The 7,444-nt window shown below is 47.8% G+C and overlaps 1 long non-coding RNA gene across 1 annotated transcript in view; it reads right to left on the bottom strand.

Annotated features, from left to right (window-relative positions):
* Window positions 1–4,471: 4,471 nt before the first annotated feature.
* LOC136628592 (uncharacterized) overlaps window positions 4,472–7,444 on the bottom strand; it is a 35,266-nt gene continuing 32,293 nt past the window's right edge. The window contains exon 3 of the long non-coding RNA XR_010792888.1: window positions 4,472–4,951. This is a non-coding gene — a long non-coding RNA (uncharacterized lncRNA). The remainder of the gene's footprint in view (window positions 4,952–7,444) is intronic.

Raw genomic sequence — 7,444 nt, 5'->3', positions numbered from 1 at the left:
CCAGGTTATCGCATCTGAGATTGATCCAGATGGCCGCTATGTGTTTATTAAAATCTCTGTCTGCTCCAGAGTCCTAACTGTTGCAAATGTTTACTTCCCCAACCAGGCACAGGTCTCCTTTGGTCTCCGGGTCATGGACGCACTATCGAGCTTCGCCGGAGGATCACGTGTAATCCTGGGAGGAGACTTTAACCTCTGCCTCGATCCCACCCTAGACTCTGCAGCGGGTAGGTCCGGGGTTTCTTTCTCCAAATTACGCAAATTCAAAAAAGCCCTAGTTTCCCTAAAACTGGTAGATCTATGGAGGATACAACATCCTAAGACAAAAGACTATAGCTACCACTCGCTAGCCCACAATAGCTATAACCATTTAGATTACTTACTGGTCTCGCATGATCTTCTAGACTTGTCCCCCTCAAGCTCAATAGGGATCTTTTTATGGTCGGACCATGCTCCGGTCTTTGGGGCTCTAAAGGGCTTCACAGAAAGGAGAGGGAGCCACACGTGGCGCCTCAATGACAATCTCCTCAAAGACCCACAATGCGTTGAAGAGGTGAAACAAACGATTCACAACTTTAGAACAGATCACTTACACGATCCCACGACCCGACCCACCCAATGGGAAGCCCTGAAGTGTGTGATCAGAGGGGTCCTCATCTCTCATGGTGCTAGAATAAAACGCGAACGGGCACAGGGACTAAAAGACCTATTAACGAAACTAGGCAACCTTGAATCGGCTAACAAGAGTCTCCCCGCGGAGACACTTAAAGCGGACATCTCTGACACTAGGACCAGAATTCTATCCATCCTAGACCAACAATCACTATACGCCAGGGATAGATGGTGAAGTAGTTTCTACGAACACGGGAATAAATGCGGGAGGGTATTGGCCAGGGCCCTCCATCCCAAGACATCCGCGCCATACATCCCTTCACTAAACTCACCCTCCAAAGGACTAATACACACTAACAGAGACATTTTAGAGTGCTTCCAACAATACTATCAGAAGCTATATGACCTCCGCGAGGGCCGGGACAGTCAACAGTCTCAGGCAATCAAGGAGTACCTGGACAGACACGCACCGGGAGTACTCCCGGAGGAGGATGTGATTGGTTTAGAGAGCAACATCACGGAAGGGGAGATAAAGGAGGCAATCCAAAATCTAAAATTGGGCAAGAGCCCAGGCCCGGACGGGTTTACCCCTCGCTTCTACAAGGCGTTCGGGGACCTCTTGACCCCCTCATTAACTGATACCTTCAACTCTCTCTCTAACACATGCCCCTTTCCACCTCAGGCCCTCCAGGCAACAATTACAATTATCCCGAAACAGGGGAAAGACCATTCGCTCTGCTCTAGCTATCGACCAATATCTTTGTTAAATATCGACACAAAAATGTTCTCTAAAATCCTTGCCTCACGTCTAAGGCCCCTTATTCCGTCCCTGATCAATCGCGAACAGTCTGGTTTTGTCCCAGGCCGAGAGGCAAGGGACAATACTATCAGAACAATCTCCATAATCTCGCGGGCCCGCCTCCTGGGTACCCCCTTGTGCTTACTGTCAGTAGACGCCGAGAAAGCGTTTGATAGGGTTCACTGGGGGTTCCTAGAGGCAACCTTGAGAAAGATTGGACTGGGGCCCAGATTTATTGCTTGGGTTATGGCTCTATACCGAGATCCATGAGCCAGAGTCAGAGTGAATGGCGCCCTATCCTCACCGTTTAAAATTAAGAACGGGACGAGACAGGGTTGCCCTCTCTCCCCCTTCCTGTACGTCCTGGTGATGGAGTCCCTGGCCAACGCCCTAAGGAACAACCCCAACATCCGAGGGATACAATCAGCTTCCACCGTACATAAGCTCTCCCTTTTTGCCGATGACCTTTTAATTTACATTACAAACGCCCGGGTAGCTATCCCAGTTGCTTTAGAGAAATTCGAAAGATTCGGCAACGTTAGCAATTTCAAAGTAAATATAAACAAGTCCGAAATCCTCAACGTCTCTATCCCACGGGAGGTCGCCTCGGCAGTTAGCAGATTCTCCTCCATGAAATGGAGGAACGATCGCATAAAATACCTAGGTGTGAACATCACCAGCGACCCTGACGCCCTCTTCGACGCTAACTTCAAACCGATGCTAGATAACCTTAGAAAAGACCTTGGGAGGTGGAAGCCCCTCATGTTGACATGGTTCGGGAGAATACACGCTTTAAAGATGGACGTTTTGCCCAAATTCTTATATCTCTTCCATAATCTTCCGATCAAAATCCCAAAAACATATCTGACTAAGCTCCGCAAAATATCCTTGGTGTTTGTCTGGGAAGGAACAAAACCAAGGGTTAAATTCAAGACCCTAATCAGAAGAAAAAGGGATGGGGGAGTAAACCTACCCAGTTTCTCAATCTACTATAGGGCCTCGATAAGTAGATGCGTTATAGACATCATCCATAACAACCCTCCCAAACTCTGGGTGGACCTGGAACGGGGGGGGGGGGGGGGGGGGGGGGGGACACGTAGCTCTGGTGGCGGGTTCTTTCTGGCTCCCATCACAGGTGGCGGGTTGGACCTCCGAACTCTCTCCTTTGATGAAACAGCTATTAGCAATCTGGACCGGTTTCGCCTCACACATGGGCCTGGTCTCTCGCCCCGGCCCCCTCACCCCGGTGACCGGGAACCCTGACCTTCCAGTCCTCCTAAAGGGTTCTCCACTTCTGGCAGAAGGGGAGCCCTTGGCTCTCAGAGCTAGGGATGTAGTGACGACTCAAGGAGTCCGACCAATGCACGAGGTGCTGGGTGGGGACGGCCCCAGGACCGGAGCATGGTTTTTATATTTGCAAATTATACACTTTATCCAGTCCCTGGGCTCGCCGGCCACTCTCCAAAGCCCCCCTCTCCTGGTTCGAGCAGCTCTGCACCTCTCCCTCCACCGGCCCAGTAAAGGTTTCGGCACTATATAGCCTCCTGCTGGACGCAGAAACCGGGGACGACCCACCGGGATATGTGGCAAGCTGGGAGAGAGAGCTGGGGAGAACTTTTGAGAGAGACACATGGAGGAATGCCTTGATCCTAACACACTCAATGGCGACATCCTCCAAATACCAGGAAACCAATTATAAGATCCTAACCAAATGGTACAGAACCCCGGCACTACTAGCCAAAATATACCCCCAAACCCCAGACTTATGCTGGAGATGTCAGGGCGAAAGAGGCGACCTCCTGCACATATGGTGGTCTTGTCCTCTGGTCTTGCCTGTGTGGCAGGATATCGCCAAGCTATTCAATGCGGTTCATAGGGACAGCGTGGTCCTCACGCCGGAGGTTGCTTTGCTGTCCATGATCCCGGGACCCCTGTCCAAAGCTAAAAAGAGCATTCTCAGATTCTTTCTCATGGCTATGAGACAGACAATCCCGAGACTGTGGAGGTCCTCCTCCCCTCCCACGAGGTTCATGTGGTTGGAAGCCCTCGACAATATAAGCGGCATGGAGGACCTTGGCGCAGCAGACAAAGGGGAATCCCAAAAGTACTTTGCAGTATGGACAGCATGGATCCTGTTCAGGAACTCCCAGGAACTAAAAGACTGGCTCCAATCAGGTACAACCCCCTCCCCTTAGGCACTAACAGCTTGCTCATTGTCGTACAAATTACGAGATCTGGGTCAGAGCTCTTGAATGCTGACGATCACCCCCCGCGCACACCCTCCACCCACCCCCACTGCTCTTTATCCGCTTCCCCTCCTCCTGTTTCCAAATTCCTCCAACCCCCCCCCAAATCCTTTGTCTGTGTGCCCCTAAACCCCCCCCATCCCCTTGTTGATTAAGTCTAGTATATTAACAAGTTCACAGCATCAGCCCAAAAGGTAGCCGTATACCAGCCTGGCCCAAGGCTTAAACGCCCCTTACAGCCATGGGGCGGCAATTCTATAAACAAACCAACAACGACAGATCCGATCAGAGACTCCAACCCATATGGTTGAATCAAAAAGGCTACACTGTTTCCCCCCACGTTATGATGCTGTATCGAACTATATTGCGTTATATATTGTCTGTTAATCTGTTTCTCTTATAGGAAAACTAATAAATACATTTTGAACTATAAAATGACATATTTGCAAAAATATGAAATTTTATTTTTTCTCTTCTAAATTGCATTAATTTCTGAAAAAAACTGTGGTCAAAATACTCCTGACACCCCTCAGTGAATACATTAAGGGGTGTAGTTTTTAAAATGGGGTCATTTGTGGGGGTATCTATCGCTCTGACACCTATGAGCCTTTGCTATCTTGGCTTGGTGCAGGAAAACAAAGTGTTCCTCAAAATGCTGAAAATGTTAAATTTGTACGCCATCTAAATGGTTAAAAAAAAATAATTTTCAAACGTGCATTCAGAATAAAGTAAACATGGAAAAATATATCTTGGCAAAGATTTGTACTGTATGTTTGCACATATTTGAGATATTACATTTGAAAATGACAATTCAATTTTCCCAATATTGGCAATTTTAATAAATATACACAAGTTCTAACAGTCTATTTTTACCACCTAAATGAAGTACAACAAGGGGATGAAAAAACAATGTCAGAATCACTTGGATATGCAAAGCCTTTACGGAGTTATGATAGGTTAAGTGACATGTCAGATTTCCAAAATTTCGCTCTATCACTAAGGCGCAAACAGGCTTGTTCACTAAGGGGTTAAATAGCTTAGTGTACAAACTTTGAACCCACTGTAATGAGGGACAGTGAGCAGGTAATCTTCATCGTATTGCTCCATCAGGTCCCGTTTATGTAGTTCCAAAGCATGGAATGGGCCATTACCAGCTTTGAAAAATGCAATCCCCTTTAAGCGTCCTGAGCCAACATCTCGGACCTTCAGGCTCTCTGCTGATTGAACTCTGTGGTTGTGAGCACCGGAAATTGTAACCGCAGTGGGGTTTTCTGGCAAAAACGTATCAGGTGACCTGTAAAGAAAAAAGAAAATTAACCCTGCAATTGGCTTAATTCCGGGGGTTTGCGTAGTTTATTGGCTAAATCTCTAAACATCTATAGGCTAGATACTGTCCCTGCTTTTCTTCACCACAACGTTAATAGATACAGACATCCTATTTGGACAATTGGTATTTTTTTCTGAAGGTTTGTTCACTTTGTGCTAATTTGGTACAGTATTGTGATGGCACCTGTATGTTTGCTAGAAAAATAAAAGCAATTAGTTTAATCAAAAAATACAAAAAAAAACCTGATTGCGTCACCGCATCAGTGAGGTCTCGCGGAGACGCAACCGGGAGGTGTTCGTCTGCTTCCTGCCAGTGCTGGTGAGTATGGCCTTCTGTGTGTGTGAGAGAGAGAGGGTGGCTGTGTAAGTGGGTGAGCGGGTGGGCGGCTGTGTGAGGAGCAGAGTGTGTGGATGCTGGGAGTGATGGTGGATAAGCATGAGTGGATGTGTGCGGAGAATGGGGGTGATGTTGCAGGAGCAACCATCAGCCAATCGCTGGAGGGGTATTCTTATACGGCGAGTAGACCCCAAACTCGATATTTTAACTGGAAAATGCTTCATCTGTCAATTAGAACTGGCCTCTGTGCGGTCCTCATTCCAAATTGAAATTTGGCACGGGCATGGATTATGTCATAATAGGAAAAAATCCATGGGTCCCAACTCGATTATTCAATTCTAAGCGCAAAAGAACTGGCGTCCAAATTTTACATACGTAATCTAATTCTCTCACTTGAAATTTGGCACGAGCATTGATTATGTCATAAATAGAAAAAGCTAATGGGTCCCAACTCCATTATTCAATTCTAGCGCAAAAGAATTAGCGTCCAAATTTTACGTATGGAATCTAATTCACTTTCCGATGTCGTAGAAATTTGGCACGGGCATTAATTGTCATAAATAGGAAAAGTTAATGGGTCCCAACTCGATTATTCAATTCTAGCACAAAAGAATTAGCGTCCAAATTTTACGTACGGAATCTAATCCTCTCACTTCCCGGTCTCATAGAAATTTGGCACGAGCATTGATTATGTCATAAATCGGAAAAGCTAATGGGTCCAAACTCGATTAGTCAATTCTAAGCACAAAAGAATTAACGTCCAAATTTTACGTACGTAATCTAATTCTCTCCCTTCCCGATGTCATAGAAACTTGAAATTTGACATGAGCATTGATTATGTCATAAATAGGAAAAGTTAATGGGTCCCAACTCGAATATTCAATTCTAAGCGCAAAAGAATAAGCATCCAAATTTCCCCCAGTCGTCTCCACGACAGCACCAATTGAGATTGCCTCCTCCTGATAGGACAATACCACACAGAGGTTAAAAGCTCCCCCCCTTCCCCACTTTCCTCAATGTCTTCCTGTCCTGCCAGGAGTTAGGATCTCTGAGAGGGGCTGGTGGAGAAGCCAGCCAAAGCATACTCACGGGCAGATCGGAGGGCAGTGGGTCAGCCTGTCCTCCCTTCCCAGCCAGACGACTCCCGGGACGCCACATGGGGTGGTAACCCCCGGGCCAGGTTCCTCCCGCGGTGGCCCATGGGGGGTACAAAGCGGGAGCCTCAGTCCCCCTCCTCCTCCTCGTATAGTCACAGCGCGGCGCTCCAGGAAGCCCTTTGACGGCGGGGGGTCACGTGTCCAGCGTGGTGACGTCATCACGCTCGCATCAGGAGCCGCACGGAGGGGGCGGGGCTTAGCGCAGGAGCGCGAAAATTCAAAATAAGGAACCTGAGAGAAGCCAGAAGGTGGACCAGCACTACAGGTCGCAGGGTGTCTGCAGCACCGGTACAGTAATGAGTGCTCCAGCCCCAGACATAACTGAAACCTCAGCGTCAGCGGCCATAAGTAGCCAGTGCGGCAAAAATGCAAAATCCAATGTATTGTATATGGAAAAATTGCATATTTACCCGCAAAAAATACTTTCCCTTTTTGGTCAGGGGGATAAAAAAGACACCCCCCCCAGAACAAAACCCAAAAAATGTGTGGAGTGCGGGACGAGACTGCCAGCTACGTACCAGAGGCCTCTATGCAAGACATGCGTAGCTAGGCTAGTCAGAGGAATCGGGGGGATTCATGGATGACGTTAGGAAGCTGGTGAAAGAGGAGGTTCGATCAGCCCTAACGTCACAGCTGGCGCCGCCAGACAAACGCCAGAAAAAGGCGTATGTTCCTGACGAGCCTTCCGACTCCGAGAGTTCTATCGGGTCGGAGCAAGAGGAACAGGCGGCCGAGGAGTCCTCAGATGATGAGGGCCACAAAAGATACTTATACCATCAAGACGACTTAACGGAATTGATTAAGTCAGTCAGGGCTACATTAAAAATGGAAGAGCCTAGAGAACCACGCACCCTGCAAGATGAGTTATTCGGGGGACTAGGGGAGAGGCGTAAACATACCTTCCCTGTCCACAAAAACATCATTAAAATTATCCAAAAGGAGTGGAAGAAACCAGACGCAGGTTCCT

The sequence above is a fragment of the Eleutherodactylus coqui genome, chromosome 5, assembly GCF_035609145.1.
Source record: "Eleutherodactylus coqui strain aEleCoq1 chromosome 5, aEleCoq1.hap1, whole genome shotgun sequence".
Lineage (NCBI taxonomy): Eukaryota > Metazoa > Chordata > Amphibia > Anura > Eleutherodactylidae > Eleutherodactylus > Eleutherodactylus coqui.
Note: the sequence above shows the minus strand (reverse complement) of the source record. Positions and strands in the feature narration are given on the sequence as shown.